We start from the raw sequence: 20,623 nt of genomic DNA on the forward strand, positions 1-20,623 counted from the left end.
TCAGCCCTTCTCAACTGACATCTCTGGCTCCCAACATTCTGAAACACATCATTGGAAGAACATTCCACTGGCAGAACAAGAGAGACATGAATATCATCAAAGCCAGGATATAACATATCCCCTTTCCTTCCATAAAAACAATAAATGTAAATGTAGTATACTTGTAAAGCGTACAGCTGCCCCAGCAACGGGGCGTCCCGGCGCTGTATAACGCTGTGGAACCCTACCTGGCTCTCCCTGTGAGATGGCCCTCCAGGGCACCCCAAGGTGAAGCCAAGCATCCCAGTGTTGTTGGGGCCGTTGTGGAGATTAAGCAAGCTATTGCCCAGAGTTGCAGCGTGGGACCCATGATAAGAGTAGGTGCTGAGGCAAGAATTATCGAGTCCGCGGACATTGAGCCCAAGACCCTGCCGCGTCGGGACTTGAACCCTGGTCCCGGGCCTGATCTCTGCTTCAGAGTCTGCCGCTCTAACCAGTGAGCCACACTTCTCCACATAAATAACGAGAAGAGAGAAAACCAAGATAGAGAGAAAACAAAGAGTGAATAAGAAACATCGCTAACCAAGACAAAAGAGCAACAAAAATAAGATGCAAAAATTCAAGTGAAGAGAACAGGATAGAAAGACAAAAGGTGAGAATACCACATCCTCCCTTCTACCACAACAACAGAAACAAAAAGAGAAAACACCAACAACTACCTCAAAATTGACTTGCTGACCGGGCATGTATAAAAAGAAACTAGTCATACCAGACAGTAACAAATAGTAGGAGAAGAAAACCTCAAATGGACAAAAGAACACCACAGTAAGAGAAAAACAGAGAAGAACAAAGATAAATAGAATTAAGAACCCACAGATGACACCGATAAGAGATATCAAAAGGAAAACTGGGCTGTAAAAGTAAATAAATCAATCATTCACACTTCCCATTAGAGTAAAATTTCGATATATAATAAATGATGACGTTGAATACCAATTGAAAGCTGTAAACAAAATACATTAAATTTGAGAAAATCACCAATTGGTATTTAGACCAAATACTCTGTGAAGGTAATATTGAAATAAATAGGTGGTGAATGGGTGCACACTGTGCACTGAACTGATGAAATCAAACCCAATAAACACACCACGTTAAAATATTGTGCACTGTTGTGAAGGGACTAAAACCCAAACGACACACCCTAAGTAGGGTAAAACAAAAAAATAGTTGTGCACTATAATGAAGGAAATACCCAGGAGGTCATTTCCTGTGCACAGAACAGATGGGACTGTAAACCATATAACCCCCAGTGAGGAGGCAAAAATGCAGTGCACCATAGAAGATGGGACTGTAACCCATGTGAGACACCTCATGTAGAGGCAAACATGATGTGCACTGCAAAAATGGGAATGTAACCCATGTGAGTCACCTCATGTAGAGGTCATAGTTGTGCACCAGTAGAAGCTTGAGAACCATTACAATACACCACGTGTGAAAGTAAGGAAAATGTGCACAGTAATAACAAGACACAGAACCCTTGTGTGACACCCCGTGTGGAAGTAATGACAAAGTGCACTGAAATGACGGGACTAAGACCCCTGTGCACTGAGAAATAAAAACCTTAGGCACCATATGTAGGATAAAAGGTGCACTGTAACAAATAGGACAAAACTACTAAATCTATAGAAGTGCACCAAAGAGAATGGAGATAACCCATGACAAACCTCGCATAGATGCAAAAATGTTGAGCGTTATCAAATGTTGTGCATTATCATAAACTAAGTAGAGAATAGCAATATGTTTAAACAAGAACAACTGTCAAAATGTCCCAAACAATTAAATTAAAATAAAGAAGGTAGTCACCGTTGACAGGAAACTGTAAACAGCATTGCACCAGTCTCTCAACAGGATAGTAGTGTTCTCATTTGGAGTGAGGAGATGAGAAATAGAAGGGTCTCACCAATATTTGCTGCTACTCTTATCAAGTTCCCCGCATGGAAGTACAGTCCAAAGAGAGTTTCCATAGGAACATGACGTGAAGACCGAAGAACTGGAACTTCAAATGCGCAACCAAGTATAATCCAGCAAAGAAAACGTGGTTGGCAGAGTGTGTGTCGCAAAAGGGAACAAACGTGCCAATCGCAAGATGGCGGCACTATTAGAGGTTTCATAATGTACTACAGTGCATTTCCCACTAAGCAATAACTTTTGTTTTCTTCATTTACGCTGCCCATTATTTTATAGTTAGATACATGATGGTGAAAGACCTAAAAAACATACAGAATATTTTGGGCTTATTTAGGAGAGGCTTGCATTGCCAGAGCATCACTTTTTTTGATGCTCAGGTGGCACATGCATCTCAACCATACCTATGGGGCAGTGCAAAGTCACCCTGCGTGGCCTCATAGATATGGGTAAGACAAAGCAGCACAAATCACTGCGTTGCCTTACTCTGCGTTAAGGAGGTGTTACATGGGCTTTGTGTGGGGTTCCCACCTAACTCCCATGGATTTTGATGCTGCTCCAGATTTATAAAATCACGTAAACCTGGGGCAGCGCCAAAACCTTACCCCTCCCCAGTGGAGGCGTAACAAGGAGAAATGTTTTCATTTCTCCTAGTATTTTCCTCTTTCCATGTGTGCTGCATTCTGCAGCTCACATAGAAAGAGGAAAACACCCTCAGGATTGTTTTGGTGAAGGAAAGTGCCCCATCCCGTTCAAAAACAACCCTGCCTATGTTGGTGCAAGGCAGTAATTTGTGCGCCAACGCAAAGGAAAAGGACTGGAATGCACCATATTTGATACATACGGTGCATTCCTGCCTTCACATTGGCATAGGGCCCCACCGCAAGGAGACTTGCTAACCTGCCCGATGCCAATTCCTCGTAAATGAGACCCTTTGTTTTTAGCTACACCTCTGACCACGACCACTGACCTTTGGTTTGCTAAACACTGTTTAATATTATTTCTCCAATGTGAAAAACATTTGCTGTGGGAATCGGGGGCTGTTAGAAATGGGGGTCTCTAGTTGGCAATGGTTTGCACCTTTGTCCAAGTAAGGACCCTTCCTTAGAGTCAGGGTAAGTGGGATACACTACTGAAATAACCCCTGTTCACCCCCATGATAGCTTGGCACGAGCAGTCAGGCTTAACTCAGAGGCAGTGTGTAAAGCATTTGCACATAACCAACAGTAATCCAGTAAAAACACTACAAAGGGACACCACACCAGTTTAAAAAAAATATCCAATACTTTATATATTCAAAACAAGATCAAAAAGATAAAAATCCAACACACGGTACTTAAAAAGACAGCCAGCCTAGGACGGCTAATTTAGATCATTATCATCTGCTTGGCTGAATGAAATTCAAATGTGCCTTATCAGTTAATAATGCAAGTGTAAAGGATGCTTAGGAGCAGTTCTGGCTCTTTGTTATGACAAAGATTGTTTTTTTTTGTGAAAGTGCAAGGAGTTAACAACTGGGCTAGGAAGTTCTTTCTTTTAATTTTAACTGCATTTACACAGCCCTTAGTGCCCCTAAAGAGGTGTTGAAGGACAGTTATGTAAAAAAAAAAATTGCACTACATACGCTCTGGTATTACTACAATCTACATTTTGAAAGCACCATTTTATCATAAAACTATTTGCATGTTTTGCAGCATTCTAGCTTACCCTGTGTGTATTGCAAGTATAAAAAATATTGACTTTACTTTGCAAGAAAAACCTTAAAAATTCAGTTCCTTGAACTTGCTAACTCCGTCCGGTGCTACTGCGGGGCTGAGACCAGCAGAATCCAACAGTTCCGTCTGAGTGCGCCAGTTGGCAGACTCGTAAACAGTACCTTTTTGTTTCGGCCAATCACGTTGCTGCAGGTCGGTTGTGGAAACTGTCACGGTGTGAAGAGGAGCGGTGCGGCGTGCTGTGCCCTCAGGCAGAGGCTCGTGATGGTCGTCCAGTGGTATCGGTGAGATCAGGGCCGCGCTGCGCAGTGAAGGCAGCACTTGTTATGGTGCTGGCAGATCACGGTGCAGGAGACAATGCCGGTTGCGGGGAGCTGGCGTCGGTTGTTCCGGCCTGCGGTGTGGGATGGGACAGTGCGTCGCAAGACTTACGAGCCGTGCCCCAAAGCTATGGTGCAGTCACAGGTTTTGACGTCAGCATGCAAAGATGGCATCAGTGAGACCAGGGTGGCGAAGTGAAGTGAGGCGGGGAGGAGTGCAGTTCCCACAGGTCACGTTGCAAGCAGCGGTCGTCGTATGTGAGACCAGGGTTGCAGTTTGAGATGCAGCAGTGTCCTCTGCGGTGCCTTCAGGACATGGAGCCAGCGACAGAGCCGGTTGCTTCCCCTCCTCTCTGTGGTAACTGAAATCACGGTTCCAGAGGTGGTACCCAGAGGTTAGTGAAGTCTTTGCGGTCCCTGAGACTTCATAACAGGAGGCAAGCTCTACTTCAAGCCATTGGAGTTACTCAGCAACAAGTAAAGAAATTTCAATCCAGTCCTTTCACAGCCCAAGGCAGAAGCAGCAACTGCAGGCCAACCCAACAAATCAACAACACAACAAAGGGGCAGTACTCCTCCTGGGAGTTCTTCCAGCTCTTCTTCTTGGCAGGTTCCTTGATTCCAGCGAGTTCTAAAGTTCTGGCCCCCAATATTTATACTAAGTTTCTCTTTGTTCATTTGGGCACGGAGTGTCTGTGCACAACCCAAACTAGTTTCATCCTCTCTGGCCCAGCGTCCTGGCAGGAGGAGGAAACAGCATTGCCCAAGGCAGACGAGGCCCATTCAGGTGCAAGGAAATCCCCTCCCACTACTCTAAATACAACCCAGGTCTATTCAACCCAGCCCTTACTCATCCAGGAGAGACAGGACACACCTTGACCCCCTCAATGGCTGTCTGATGAGAATGCCCATACCCAGCCTCTGTCACTCTAAAGCCAGACAGTCAATCCACAAACCCAGCAGAGGCACAAAGGACAGCTAAGCAAGGAAATACCTACTTTCTAAAAGTGGTATTTTCAAACACAGAACATAAAAATCATCTTTACTAAAAGATGCATTTTTAAATTCTGAGTTGAGGCATGCTAACCACCATTTCTCTATCTTGTCCCAATGGGAAGATGTGCTTATAATATATTATAAGTAAACTCCCATTCTATCCTATGGGACACATAGCCTTTCCATAGTGAAAAACTAAACACAATGTAATTCACTACCAGGACGTCACACACACACACCAGTACATGCCCTACCTTTAATATACAAGGCACCCTGCCCACAGAGGTATCGTGGGCCTATCTTAGGGGTGACTTACATGTAAGGGAAAGGGAAATTAGGGCCTGGCAAGTGCACTTGCCAGGTCGACATGGCAGCTACAAATTGCGCTTAGACACTGCTGTGGCTGGTCTGAGAACCCTTTGAAGGGCTGCATGGGTGAGTGGCACAGTCAGAACTGCAGGCCCACCAGCTGCATTTGATTTACAGGCTATGGCACTCTCATTGCACTTTACTAGGGACTTACTAGTAAGTCAAACATACCAATCATGGATACACCAATCCATAATACAATGTACAATAGGAGCACTTGCACATAACACTGAACAGCAGTGAGAAAGTGCGCAGACACTCTAAACCAGCAAAAACTGTCAAAAGTAGGAGGTCTGAAAGCAGAAAGACGGGGAAACACAACAAAACATGCCAGGTCTAATAGGGGCAATTATGGCTCTCGATGAGGAGGAGTACCAGGTTCTAGAAATGTTGTCAGAAGGGGTCCTTACGCCTAAAAAGGTTTAATAAAGGGGGTCTCGCCATCAAAAAGTTTGAAGCTAAAAGAAGAACTGCAATACATTGGATTGCAGCCACACATCCCATCCCTAGTGGACCAAGAAATGAGGAGCTATCAGAGTGTAATTGTATCAGTCTGAACTGTTTACAGTTCATTGATATACATTATTGCACTGCAATTGTTAGAAATTATTTGCAAGCGTATCAATTGAACTGTAGTACTATGCTTGAAGAGGTTAACGTATAAACTTTGATACGAAAAAGAGTGCAATTATGCTACGGATGGTGGATTAAGTGGCTAATCGAGAAGTATACGGAATATTCCGCTTTCGCAGAACATCATAATTACAGTGGCCACGACTGACACCTGTACGAAGAATTTTAGAATTGTATGGCTACATTTCTAGCAGCCATAAATGTATCCACTTCTGTAATGGTCTGTTCCCGAACATCTACAGCCCCCAGAATTTCAAACCCATACACTACGAGAACCCCATAAACACCTCTCGAACATCTCACCATTTTCCTCGATCACTTTTACCGACAGACATCCCACATTACCCGTCTCGAAAAACTTATTTTTCACTCTTTTGACTACCTTCCAATAGTAGCCACCCACCTACTAGTTTCGGTATTCTTAGAATCATCCTAAGTGTCTCCCTCGCCTGTATCGCTGTCGGAAAAGGAATTGCCAAAATGCGAGAAAGAGACGCGGTGAAAGCTGGCAGTGAGATACGGAAACCCCATCACCCAATGCCTTCTGTCTACCTCCCTCCAGAACATCATGGTGGAGTTTTCCTTGTCCTTACTCACCTTCAATACGAATTATTGCCAACTGAGAACGGCCATGTTTTGGAAGACCCGAGGCGCTTCGAGCGGTGATAGTCCTAGCTCGTGCCCTGCGCCCCTACCTCAGCACATCCGAGGGCGCTTCGGCCCCCAGTGATCAATGGGACAAATGAATCCGCAACAGCGTCACGAAACCGGGCTCAAGACTGAGGCAACATATAGAGACGGTGCTCTCAGATTAGCTGCACTAGACGTGACCCCCACCTGTCCTGCGGCTAAATGACACGTTATTGTCACTCCTCAGTAAGAACTAGACGGTACCAAAGGAATGCCGGAAGGATCCCCAGGAAGCGACGTGCTCGTGACGCAAGATTCGGCCGGGTGGTTCTCGTCGGCGGAAGTCTTCTCACCCTAGCTGCGGTGCACGGAGACGAGGGATGGTGGGGCCACAGGAAGCTAGCCGCTCGTGACGCAGTGAACAGGCCGGGTGGTTCTCACCGGCGGAAGTCAACTCACCAGAGTCGTTGTGCACGGGAAAGAGTGCTCCAAGGGGCCACAATCTCCTCACCAACTGCGGCACCTTCGTATGGCCGGGTCACAGGAGTCTTCCAGCTGTCTCGGCTCAAGACACTGGTGAGAGGAACCGACAGGGGAGGGACGCGCAGCAGGTACATTTCTGTGCCAAGTGCACCTCTGCATTGTATTGCATTTTGATGCACTTGTATTTCTGCAGCGACTCGTTCCTTGGAGGCAATGCCAAAGCATCCTGAAGGGAGGAACCCTGTTTCCTCAAGCTATGTGGAAAGCCGCGGCCTCGCTATGTAACCTCCGGTCCTGCAGGCCTGATCTAGCAGGTTCTACAGTGATGTGCCGGAGTGCAATGCTAGTCCACCGACTGATCAGGGCAGAGCAGCTATGTTCAGTGTCACCCCGAACAGCATTGGACCGCTGCCGGTATGTTCAGGTCTCTGCAACTGGCCCTGGGCCCGAAACGAAGTCGATGACATGACAAGTATTTCCCCCTTACGTTTTCTCAGTTTCAAAGCAATTCCTACTTTTGTGTGGCTTAGACCAAATTATTTAGTTAGATGTCATATTGATGTAAATCTCCAGCAAGCATATATCCTTTGTATTTCAGTCACTAAAGCGGAATTTTATACCAGGTACGTAAGACTCAACTGTCACATACGATTTTTCCAGAATTGGAAGTCTAATTTAAAAGAAGTGACATTCAAAGTGAAGTTCGTGAGAATCAATACCATCAGACATACTGCACGCCCCATGTAAGGGTTTTGTTTGGTATGGTACAACACCAACCCTGACTGCATGTCAGACAAGCAGTGGCGACCCTGAACATTTTGAACAGTGCACACGCATTCCAAACTTTGTCGAAGAGGTTGACACCTGTGTACCTGTATAGAGCATACTTAAGCCAAGGTTTGTTTACTTCTCTTTCTATGGAAAACCAAAGTATCAAAACAAGCAGCCGCTACAGGTTGCCGATGTAAACTATCACATAATTGATAACGGTGTCAAAACTCACATATCCTGTCTCTATTCCACTTGTAAATTCCTCTGAGTTAAGCATCTGCTGCAGAGATCAGTCTGTAACCCACATGTCACTCATGCCTTAAATGTAGTGGTCTGTGAATGATTGTTCTGCTGGGAATAGAAGATTGCATTTGCCACGTTTACCTGTTCTGTGAGGATACAACATTTGCACTGTTCTTACCTGATTTTGATATGTCCTATGATGGAGAAAGATTATTCTGTTTCTGCTGCACCTTTCCTGTGAAGGAGGGAAGCTTGCACTATTTATGCCCATGGTGTACCTGTTCTATACATAAGGGGTATTTCCACTGTTGTTGCCCCATCTTATTAAAAAAAAAACATATATTGAATACACTGGCATATTATGCCTTTTAAACCATGGCCTGTTTTACAATATTTTATGTGAGATAGTGCGATCTGTAGTCCTGAGGTAGGCACCTTCTTCCTCCATAGGTCAATATTTGAGTGTTGACACATGTTTACAGGAAAGAGATCAATGTCTGTTGTTTGACCCGTATATTTTTAAACTTATGTTAGGGAAGCACAAGTAAAAACATTTTAGCTCAATTACACACATTTTTAAGTTAGGTTTGACATCTGTCAAAGGGAGAACATGAATGTTGAATAAAGGACAAAACCTCACCCAAAAAGTGGAACTCGTAGCCAAAACACAGTGCAACCAGTAAACAGTAGCACTCATGGATTCTTTGTAGTGCTAGATGTGGTACCCATTTCTTAAACGTACCATGCTAGGTAGGTGAGAATTCATCATCCTATGTGCGTACATGAATGTACGGTAATTCCGTAAGAGGTTTACTGTTTCTTCGGCAGTACTGTATTTCTTGTAGTTTTATACCCTTTACAGAGAATGTACAACAGTCCTTTAACTCACCACTCTCTCTTAAGTGCATTAGCTACTAGTGTTGCGCTTGGTCTGTATGTATGCGAGAACATTATGATATTACTCCTGCTACATGGCCTTCACTTATTTTTTTGAGTTGGGGAAGGTTTGCACTGCAATTGCCTATGTTGTACCTTTCTATGTTGCAAACCTCAAAGTAAAAATTTCCACTACACAAGTGACAAAATAATTTGGATTGCCAATGTTTTTTTAGTGCATGATGTGAATGAAGAAGTGAACCTACATACAATATGGGAACAGAGTTTACTTTTGGTTTTATATATGAAACAAGCAGCTCCTGGAATGGAGTAGACAACTTCGTCGTATTTAAAAATATAGCTGACCAGTGGCTCCCTGATATATATATTATAACACCTTCGGGCAATTTTAGACAACATCACTTTGCATACAGGAGTTTTAAGCCCAGAATGAAAGATTTCAGTCCACATCTATAAGCCCCACAATGTAACACACTGTTTGCTGAAAAGTCAGGACTGCATTGTATGCTATCAAGTGTTCTTGTGATCCAGCGGGTACCAGCCTCAGATACTTCCAACACCATATACTCACCTGGGCCCATAAACACACACACACACACACACACACACACACTCACTTAGGCTAGCACATACCGCTGGAAGGTCAATTTTATAAATGTCTTTTTATAAGATTAGTTACCTTTCTAATTTAACTAATCTTTCACTGATCAAAAAGTTCTTTCCTCAGGTCAATGGACGCATTAGTTGGAACTGGTTGATGGTGAAATGATATACATTTTTATTTCTTATTATTTGAAAATAACCACAGACTCGGGAAAAAGTTTAAATGTTTTATCTAGTTAATTCATGTGAGCCAAAGCAAGAATACAGTATAAACTCCATCTTCCCAGGAATGAAAAATCAATTAATTAATCAGTCACCTTTATGAGAATGAGGTTTCAAAATGACAGTACTCTGGAAAAAAAGGATAGTGAGAGCAGTACATTGACATACTACACAGAATTTTAATTACCTAGAATGGTTTGGAAACCAACCCCTTGGCCAAGGAGTTGGAAGAGTCCCCTGAAAATGATCAGGAGACAGACTTCAGGACAGGTCTCCGGATAGGTCTTCTGCTTCACTGGGAGGCCCCAATACGAACTAATCGAGAAGTCAAAGAGAAACATATTCATTTCAAATAAAAAATGATTTTACTGTATACTACCTATCTATACTCTGATCACATTTACTTATAAAAACTCTCCCTGCATTAGCACTTAGTAAATAGCTTATTTTAGTATCGGAAAAGCAGATGCTTAGCATGTGAGCTTTCAAGCGGCCATATTAGATGCATTTGCGCAGGTGCAAAGATTTCCCTCCAAGCAAAGACTCTTCATTCTGCATAGATGCAGTTGACGCATGCGCAGTACATTTTCCCGCGGTAGCAGCCATTTTAAGTTTCCCTCGGGTTACTTGTTAGTAAAACACGTATGCAAGCTTCATCTTGCTAAAAGTGTAATAATGTGCATGTTAATTTACAAAATACTTTATTAGTACAATGCTATGAGTTTTAATTGCTTCCAGTGATTCTTTTCACATGACTTTAGGGAATACTATTCCAAAATAGCAACTCCTGTACCATCGGGCAGGCAGCCTAAAATAAGCTTTATTCCAGCACACATATTAAATTCCAGGAAATACTGGATCTGTTCCCCCTTTTAGTCCCCATCCTCCAATGATCAAAAAGTTATGTTCACGTTCACTGGAACCAGTAAATACATTGTTATAGTCAGTCTTTAATCTATGGAGGCAGACCTTCCCTTTCTTTTTTAAATCTAGGGACATCGCAGCATGAGTCTTGCCACTTCCTCTTTTTCAGCCCTTTGAGGAATCTGAGGTTTCTTTTCAGAAGCCTTTCTTTGGAAGTTCTGTCTCCTTTCCTCTACTAAATTCATAAATACATTTTCTTCTTCGTGTACTAAACATGTTAAATTGATTTTATTTGCTTCTGCTATATCTATTGCTTTCATAGTTAGAAAATATTCACCCGCAACCAGTGCATCTTTACTACTAAGAACTGGATTCATATTCTTGCGAATAGGAATCTCTGAAAATATCACATCTACGTTTGAATAATAATACTGTAATTTTCCTGTTCTATAAAATAAACTCGTTAATATACTACATGAAATACCATATATTAACGGTAAACAGTGATATGTAACACATTCTGCTACTGATGCTGGTAATTTCATACATACATAACAATCACTAACCTCCATAGTGTCTATATATTGAACTAATAGCTTTGTGAATACATTAAAAGCAGTGTCATTATTAGTCACAGTGTGATGTAAATCTAACTCATCTGATGCTTCTCATTCTACTCTGTTTCCCTTTAGGTGAGCAACCCTTTCATTAGTATCTGTTTAATTTTTATTTTCTGTCAACATAAAATGGGACTGCTATTGTTAATACTAACCAGATTATAAGTACTAAAAATATGCTACATATACATATTCTACTTCTTTATACAATTTCGTTTTGGTCTTCCAGCAACCCTATCATAAGCCATTTTAATTTAACCCCTTCCATGCTCATGACGGAACGGTTCCATCATGAGCGTCGGTTGAGCTGTGCTCATGACGAAACCGTTCCGTCATGAGCCGATAGGCTCATTAGAACCTTCAGCACAGCGCGAAAATTCGCGCCGCGCTGAAGGGGTTAAGAATATTTCTCATCTTTTCTTTGCCCTACGTTTATGAATTTTACTTATTTGATCTTCAAGGGGGTCTCACTTCTCATTCAATCTGTTCAGTTATTTCTTCTTCAGTCTCATCATTTAAATCTAGATTTTCAAATTCTTGAAAAATTACATAAGTCCACTCAGGAACCTTAAACTTATTGTTTAAAAATCTGCAGTCTTTGACTCCTTCGTCTTGGTTTTCCAGTCAATTCCCCAGACTGACTGGAAATTTCATTTACTTGCTCAGGTTCTTCACTTAATGTTTTTAGGTAATACTTAAGTCTTTTAACCCTTTAAGTGCTGCCGTCGGCCAACGGTCGTCGCGAGCACTACCTTGCTAGTGCTGCGCACGACCGTTGGCCGACGGGGCCGCACCCGTTATTCGAACGTTCAGCACTGGGCGCTGAACGTTCGACGCTCTAAACGGGTTAACACCACCTGGCCAATTATCACCTTTTCTGACCCTTTTGGCTTGTACTGCACTTTCACTTTCTTCGTCTCTTTCGAGTATTTTTTTATTTACGTTATGTTGTGCACAATTTGATTATCTTTTATTTTATTTTAAGAGTTTTATATAGTGTGTCTTCAGAGTCCTTCTCTATCTGTCCTTGTTAAGGGCTTATAGTGGCGACGTCATCTGCCTGAACATGTTCTTCTTCTATCTGGTCCTGTTCAGGTCTTCAGGGGTGTGGAATTTATTACAATATCTACTTGTCCTTGGGGCAAGTTGCTTCATAAATCTACTTGTCCTGTAACAAAATCCACTTGTCCCTTTGGTGCCATGTGGTTCGGCAACAAATTATGGCAGCAATCTCATTATATAAGAGCTCTTATATAGCCTCTCTGATTATGCCAGGGATCATACCATAGTAGTTTTTGAATACTAGCAATCTCTTTATGTTGCCACGTTTCTGCAGATCTACATACTGGAACTGAAGGTAGTGGTACGCAATAGTTCCCGGGCTGGAATGCCCTTTAAGTCTGTGCAAATCTACTAACTTGCATGTTAAAAGGGTTTTCAACAACTCTTCTCTAATCTTTTCCATAGTGAGAAATGTTGGAAATTTACTCCTGACAATGGCGGGCGTAAACTTTCTTCCAGAGTTGGGAAAAAAGTGGTTGATGGGAAAATTACCTTGCAAACACTCGGATTTTCGCATGAGCTAATCTACACATGCACATTTGCTCATGATAAACTGCAGTTCACAAATATTTTCCAGGAGTACATTTCTTGCCCTACTTCTATACATTCTTGTAAATTCACGAAAGCCATTCAGCTGTACTTATTGCAAGGACATATACCAAGGGTGCACTTTTGAGACTTTTTAATATTAGGGCCCCTAATTTGGTCTGGCATTCACCACAACCTTTTGTGTTTGTTAAAATTCTCTTTCCCTCTCTCTGTATCGGCTGGCTTCACTGTGAGTGACGGCATTAAGCTCTTTCACGAGGAGTATATTGGCACACAAAGTAGTTTTGTTCAGTGGCAGTAACTAATGTGGCAGTGTGTGCTTCTTTTAGACCAATTTTTATTTGCTTTTGCTAATGTTTGTTATAATGGAGAGGGCCCAGCAGCTCTCGCATCAAGAAGGCTTTACAAAAACCATGTCAAAGCAAGTCACGTATTGGCAAAACTAAAAAGCTGACCCCTAATTTCAGACCTACTGGCTTTGCCAATGCTTGTTTATTTTTATGTTTCTCATAATCTTATTGAAACTGGTTACACTGATTTTCCAATATGAATATGTTTGCGAAATACAAGCATGCATCAACACAGTTTATTAAATGATGCTGCAAAGAAACGGTACCTGAAATTTCACAGTAGTTTAGCAAAATGTTTTTTTTCCTACTTTCATTTTTTTAGGAACATTTTATATTGAAAGCAAAGAGTCATTAATCTTGCTCTCAAGCTTATGCAAATATTTGCATCTAATCAGAGAGCATTCTGGGAGCCTCATATTGCTAAACTTTGAAACCGTGAGTACACATTTTTACACTGTAACCACTGTCTGTAGTGCGATCAGAACTTACATTTACTTAGAGCGCTCAACCTAATAATAAAGGCTTTCCATTATTGAACCGTCACTACAAGTTTGAACAGCATTAACATAGGCACACACATAATAACTTAACTTCAGGCAGTGCCCTTCCCTGGCCCTAAATGTGCTACTGCAAACTGGCAGCCAAAGGGTTTGTTCTGCAGGGGGTTGGGCCTACTTGTCCCAAGGAAAAAATACACATTAAAACTTGTTGCCCTTGACCCTAAACAATATGTCCTGGGTGTCAGGCTATAGGAATTCCACATCCCTGGGTCTTATTTTGACTTCATCTTCTTCTTCCTGAACTTGTTCTTCTTTTCCTAACTGGTCCTGCTCAGGTCTTACCACACTTTGCTTTTCTGCAGCCTGAACGTGTTCTTCTAAGCCTATCTGTCCCTCCTCAGATTCATGAATGTGTTGGCTCACCTCTGTCTGAGCATATTTTTCTCTCCTTGTTTGATCCTGCTCAGGGTCTCCAACACCTTTATTCACTCCTTCCTGAGCTTGTTCTTCTACACCCGTCTGTTCCTCTCTAGTGTCTTGCCTTTCTAATCCTGCTCTGCTTCTTGTTTTAATAATCACAGGTATGTCAACTACTGGTATCCAGTCTTCCTGACTTGTGCTCTGTTGTTTTTGAACAGCTACTTCAGAATTTGTTATTCTTGATTCTTCAGCCATACAACCTTCAGCCCCCTCAACTGTTTGTGTCAGTTATTGTCCTTCTTCCTCAGGGGCTGGTACCCTTTTAGTATGACTGACATGGATCCAGTTAGGCAATCCTGCACATTTCACTGCTATTGTTGTAACCAGTTGTAATGGGGTGGAAGGGGCAGAAGGAAAGGAGTCAGAGGCCTAAAGTAGGGATCTCAAAGAAGGCTTTATTTTTATATAGGACCTCCGCTTCCGGGTTGTCAGTCTTTCCCTGGCGAAGGCTGCTGGATCCGTCTTGATAACGAGACAGAAGCCACGGGTGGTGAAAGGCTTGGGCTCTGGGAGTAAAGATGACAACAGGTTCTCCGCTCCGTCCGGCAACCAGGAGAGAAAGAGACAAGTGGGGGTATTAGAAAGGTGACCAGGAGCTTTTTGGGTAAGGACTGGGGGTGAAGGAAACCCAGTGGAGGAGTGCTATCTACAAACTCAAGAAGTGCTCCGAGTGCTCGTGAAAGGGACAGGTAATTTGGCAATCTGTACACAGAGTTTTTACACTTATTTACACTGGTTTTTGGTATCAGGCAGGCTGTTTCGCCCCACCCAACCCGCCACTCTGCCCGTACCTGTTGAAGCCACGCTCCTCCTGTGGGAGCGTGGCGGGGCGCCTCGGGGTGACGTTGGCCTCCGGGCTTGCTGGTATCACCGCGGAGATCTTCTACCGTCTCGTCCTCCTCTGCAAAGTTTCGCTCCTCTCCTCTCCTCTTCTCTGCTCTCTAACGCTGCTCTCGTCCTCCGGGGAAACGCCGTCTGCCGACTTCCTGATTCCGCTCGCATTTGTTGTCCGCAGCGTGGTGACGTCATTGGGAGGGGTCTCGTCATGGTCAAACCCGTCATTAAAGGACCCGTCTTTGATTACCATGCCGCTGGACCAAAGGGACTCCTTTTCTTATTCGTACCATTCGTCCTGGTGGAAATGAGGGGACTCATGGTGAGAAGGGACACCAGCAGGTGAGAGGGGGGTAGCTAGCCACCAGTCCTGTGTTTGCTCCACGTCCCCTGCAGGGGTACGGAGTCCAGCACCATAACACCAGTATAACCTGTTGCAGAATTTCCCACCGGGGAGCTAGGCACGACTTTCTAGTGTGATTCTTCACTACCCCCCAGTCTCTGGGATTTTGATCATGTGCTTGATCCAGCTGCCTGATCTTCTCCAACCTGGGGAGAGACAGAAGGCACTAGCTCAGCCAAACCTTTACAATAATCTACTACCAGGTCATCAGTTATACTCAACAGCTTATGTCCTGGTATAAATACTAATCTCATTGCTCTTCCCATGAGGATTTCATGGGGGCTCAATCCTGTGTTTCTATCAGGAATGTTTCTGAGTCCCATCAGAACAAGAGGTAATGCAACTGGCCAATGCAGTGATGTGGATACACATACCTTTGCCAGTCTTGACTTGATTGTGCCATTCAAGTGTTCTACCACTCCATAAGTCTCTGGACGATATTCACAGTGCAGTTTTTGTTCAATTTTTAATGCTTCACGGATTAACCAAATTATTTCATTATTAAAGTGAGATCCTCTGTCTGATTCCACAGTTACTGGAAAACCAAACTGCAGAATTAGCTCTCTCAGGAGTATTCTGGCAACTGTTATGCTGGCATGTCTTGTAGTAGGTTATGCCTCCACCCATCGTGAGAATAAACAAACTGTGACAAGGACGTATTTCAGTCCCCTGCATGGTGGCATTTGGATAAAATCTATCTGCAACCTCATAAATGGTCCTTCTGCTTTTCCAATTTTTCCCCAACTATTACCACAGTTTGCCTGTCTGTGTTTATTTGTTGACAAGTTAAACATTTCTGGCAAATACTCTCTGCGACAGCCCTAAATCTCAGATGATACCAATTCAGTTTAACACCTTGGCTGCTAGGGGTTTTCCCCTCCTGTGCTGAAAATGCTTGAATACTATAGTTTCATGACAAGGTCAGCTCGTCATAAGCACAGCTCCACTGTGCCTCATGACGAGCTGACCTTGTCATGAGCATGGAAGGGGTTAAATAGCCTGATCATGGCGTCCCTACCTACTTGTGTTTCTCCATGATACATTTGGGCCATTTGAGAGAGTAAACAGTTTGGCATCACTGGTCTGCCATCTTGGTGAATCCACACGTCATCCTCTTCCCCCCTTTGACACCCTGTTTTTTTATCTACTCCTCTTTCTCACTCACTTCCACCTCATCCTGTAATTGTCTCACTCCGTCCCATGTTTCTTGTGCTGAGAGTAACATAAGTTGGCAGCTGATTCCACTTGTTTTAACTTTCTTGTTTATTGCCATTTTATATTTGGCACAGTGCTGGGCAACCTGGTCAACATATCTATTACCGGCTACCACACAGTTGTCTCCTGACTGATGTGCAGCACACTTGACCACTGCCACTTCTTTTGGCAATTGTATTGCTTCCAACAGTTCTTTCACAAATGTAACATTTTTAATGGGGGATTCTGAAGAAGTCATGAAATCCGGAGCTGGCCAAAGTCATGCACAGCCCCGTAACCATACTGGCTATCAGTGTAAATGGTTATTTTCCAATTTTTGCCAACTCTTAATTTGGCTAATTGTGCAGACTTGACTCTTGGTAAATAGGATGCTTCGACTATTCCAGCCAATGTGCATACAGCATAAGCTGCACTTAATCCTCCTTCCTCGTGTCTCGTGCACGAGCCATCTACAAATAGCTCATGTTCTGATTCTTTCAGGGCTTGTATGTCTGGACGGAGCTTGGTGCATAACTCCGTAACATCCAGACAGTCATGCGCTACCTCATCTCTTACTTCTTCCCCACGTACATCTGGTAATAAAGTAGTAGTGTTTAGTACAGTATACCTGACTACTGCTCCTAAAATGATTCTTTCATACTTAGTCATCCGACTAGGGGTAAGGTACTATGTTCGTGTTCTAGTCAAAAGAATCTCCACTGAATGTGGGACAAACACCTTTACCGGATGTCCCATCACAATGGACTCACTTTGTTCAAGACTCATGCAAGTAGCGGCTACTGCTTTTCAACAACCAGGTAATGCTGACGCCACAGGATCCAGAGTAGCAGAAAAGTAGGCTACTGGACGTCTCATCAAACCATGCCTTTGGGTTACTACTGAAAGGGCACAATTGTCTCTTCCACAACAGAATAGTGCAAATTATTTTGCATAATCTGGTATACCTAGAGCTGGAGCTTCACACAAACAATTTCGTAATTTCACCAAAGCTTCCATGCTTACATCATCCCAAACTACTGGGTCCTTTGCTCGTTTCCGTGTCATCTGTATTAGTGGTTTATCTAACAAGGAGAAACCTACGATCCATTGCCTACAATATCCCACTACCCCAAGAAACATTCAGATCTCTCTCTGGGTTTGTGGTAACTGCATTTGTTTTATTATTTTTATTCTTTCAGGGGTCCCTTTTCTCACTCCTCTTTCTATTTGGTGTCCTAAATATTTGACTCCAGTTCGACAAAACTGTAATTTCTCTGGAGACGCCTTGTGTCCTCCATCAGCCAAATGATTTAAAAAGGCAATTGAGTCAGTAACGCAATCATCTCGTGACTTTGATGCAATTAACAAGTCATCGATATACTGCACTAAGACTGCTTTTCTGGGCATCACTAGTGTTTCTAGACACTTTTTCAAAATTTGATTGAAAATCGAAGGACTTTCTGTATACCCTTGAGGAACTCTATTCCATACTAAAATACTGTCCTCCACTTAAATGAAAAGAGGTATTGGCTATCTGGGTGTGAAGGAATAGAGAAAAATGCTTGGCATAAATCAATTACAGTAAACCATCCTGTATTCCATGCTATTTGATACAGGATTACTGCTGGATTTGGCTTTATTGGGCAACAAGGCACAACTATTTTGTACATTTTACGTAAATCCTGCACTATCCGGTATTTTCCGCAAGGTTTCTTAATGCCAATTATAGATGAATTACAAGGACTGCTCATTATTTCTTTTAAAATGCATTGCTTAACCATTTGATCAATTTCTGCTGCAACACCTGCTTTAACTTCAGGACTCATTTTGTATTGTCTAGTATTTGGGTAGAATGCACCTTCCTTTACAGTCCCCTTTACTGGGTCTACATTGGTCATTAACCCTACTTCTTTTCCATTGAAATCTCACACCTCTGAATTCACTGTAGTTTTTAGTTCATCTGGTAAATTGTCTTTTGTCATAATCTCGTCTACTTCCGTACCCTTTTTTGCCAGCATCATTTTATAGACACCGTCTTCATCGGGGGTCTGAATCGCAACACCATCCGGTGTGCAAAAAATTGTGCAGTTCATTTTGCACAACAATTCTCTTCCTAGCAAGTTTACTGGACTAGAGTCGCACACTACAAACTTGTGCATTTCTCTGAAATTACCGATTCGCACCTCCGTTGGTTCAGTGATTGGGGTTCTAATCTGTTTATTTGAAACGCCTACTACTTGGATGGCTTCTCCCGAGAGGGGTAGGTTTGGGATGTCTGCTGTTCTCACAGTAGAACGGGTAGCACCAGTGTCCAACAAAAAGGTGATATCTTTTCCTTCTTCCTTCCCATCAATATATGGACCTGACTGATCTACCGGTAAGGATGCGCCAAGTACGCACTCTTCTTCCTTCCCCTCTCAGGCACAGTCATTGATCATCTCCATGAAGATGACTATCCTGCAAAAGAAACTGTGAAGTTACAAAGTTCTTCTTACCACTTTCTCCTGGAAATCCGGTGTTCGCACTGTACAATGCTCCGCGCACAAATTTGGCATAGGGGCAGGTGGGCCACACTAGAATATATCGAGACGCCGGAGAGCCAGATCCCACCATTGGAGGCCGATATCTGCGCTATCTGAAGTAACGTCCTGTTCCACCCCCCCCCTTCTCCCCAACTGGAGTGAGGAAACATCAAACATACCATCGCATCATATAAACCATAAACAAGAATTCCCGCACTCTAATATGAGCTCCGGATATCTACACGGTATCTTCTTTTAGCCGGAGCAAGGACACACCACATCGTGACCTGCACAATAACTGCCTCCTTAAAAAACATCCTGCTCCCGGTGACAATCCTGGCACCCAACGTCACGAACCATCGTTCCGTAACGCAGTGAAGAGCAGCCCTCTGCACTCCTTGCGTGACCTCTCAAGTACATCTAGAGCCCACCATCATATATTGCGGCTGCAATATCTATTGGGTACACTCGGAATATATACCATGGCTTCATGATGAAGGCTCACAGCCGAAACGCGCGTTAGCAATGTTATATTAACTTTAGCCATGTTTTCTTAATATGTGTGTTTTTTTTTTTTGATTCATTTACTGTCACCTTGATTCATTTATGTATTGTAATTTTTGAATCTACTTATGAAATGTATACTCCTATTTAAAAATGCCTTGTGACACAAGATAAATATAAAGGGCATACGATCATAACCAATGTTGGATCGACAATGAATGTTAAAAAGCCAGATCCTTAATATTTATATTATTTAATAAAGTACCCCCCTTTTTCTGATATATTCTAGTGTGTACCGTCTATCCATAGTCAGTGTTGTTTGTTGTCGGTGAACGTCCTTTTGAAATCCATGTTCCTAAATATTCGTCTTCTCAAACACTCTAGTCATCCCGATTTAGGAACCTTAGTCGGGGATACCTCTTTTCCTTACACATAGGGGCAGGTGGGGCAACTGACTGATTAACAACCTGCTGCGGTTGACTCATTATCACCTCATTCTGCAACTTTGGATTTAAATTTTCATTTTGGCCATTATTATTCTGAATATTTTAACCTCTTTTTCCCAATGTCCCAATTTTACGCACCCATGACAAGGACATTTCTTCTTTGCTTCCTCTCTACTCATTCACCCTCTTGGTTTTCCCCCCGTTATTATCATTCTGACCCTGTCCTTTCACTTGATCTTCTCTCTGACTATTTCATTTAAGCTCTTGTTGTTCTGCCAATTTCACTTGTGCCCACATTACTTTTTCTTCCAACTTTTTCACCTATTTTCAATATTGTCTCCCCAATATTTGGCATATTTTAGAATTTCGTCAATGGGTTTTTCCTGACAACACAGCATGTGTTGTTGAACCGTTTGTGAAATTTCTGGTCTTAAACCAGACAAAAGCCAATATACAAAATGACCCATACTCT

The 20,623-nt window shown here is 42.8% G+C and overlaps 1 protein-coding gene across 3 annotated transcripts in view; it reads left to right on the top strand.

The window, feature by feature from the left end:
• The first annotated feature begins 6,920 nt into the window (after positions 1-6,920).
• The window catches only part of ZMYND11 (zinc finger MYND-type containing 11), a 685,469-nt gene continuing 671,766 nt past the window's right edge, over positions 6,921-20,623 (top strand). The window contains exon 1 of one of the 3 annotated variants that reach the window (XM_086941507.1): positions 6,921-7,218. The gene's annotated coding sequence lies outside the window, so the exon portion shown is untranslated. Of the gene's footprint in view, positions 7,219-7,965; positions 7,988-20,623 lie in introns of those variants that run through there. The other 2 variants (XM_086941508.1, XM_086941509.1) reach the window with 2 other exon arrangements.

Source organism: Lissotriton vulgaris, chromosome 10 (assembly GCF_964263255.1).
Source record: "Lissotriton vulgaris chromosome 10, aLisVul1.2, whole genome shotgun sequence".
In the NCBI taxonomy this organism is placed as follows: domain Eukaryota; kingdom Metazoa; phylum Chordata; class Amphibia; order Caudata; family Salamandridae; genus Lissotriton; species Lissotriton vulgaris.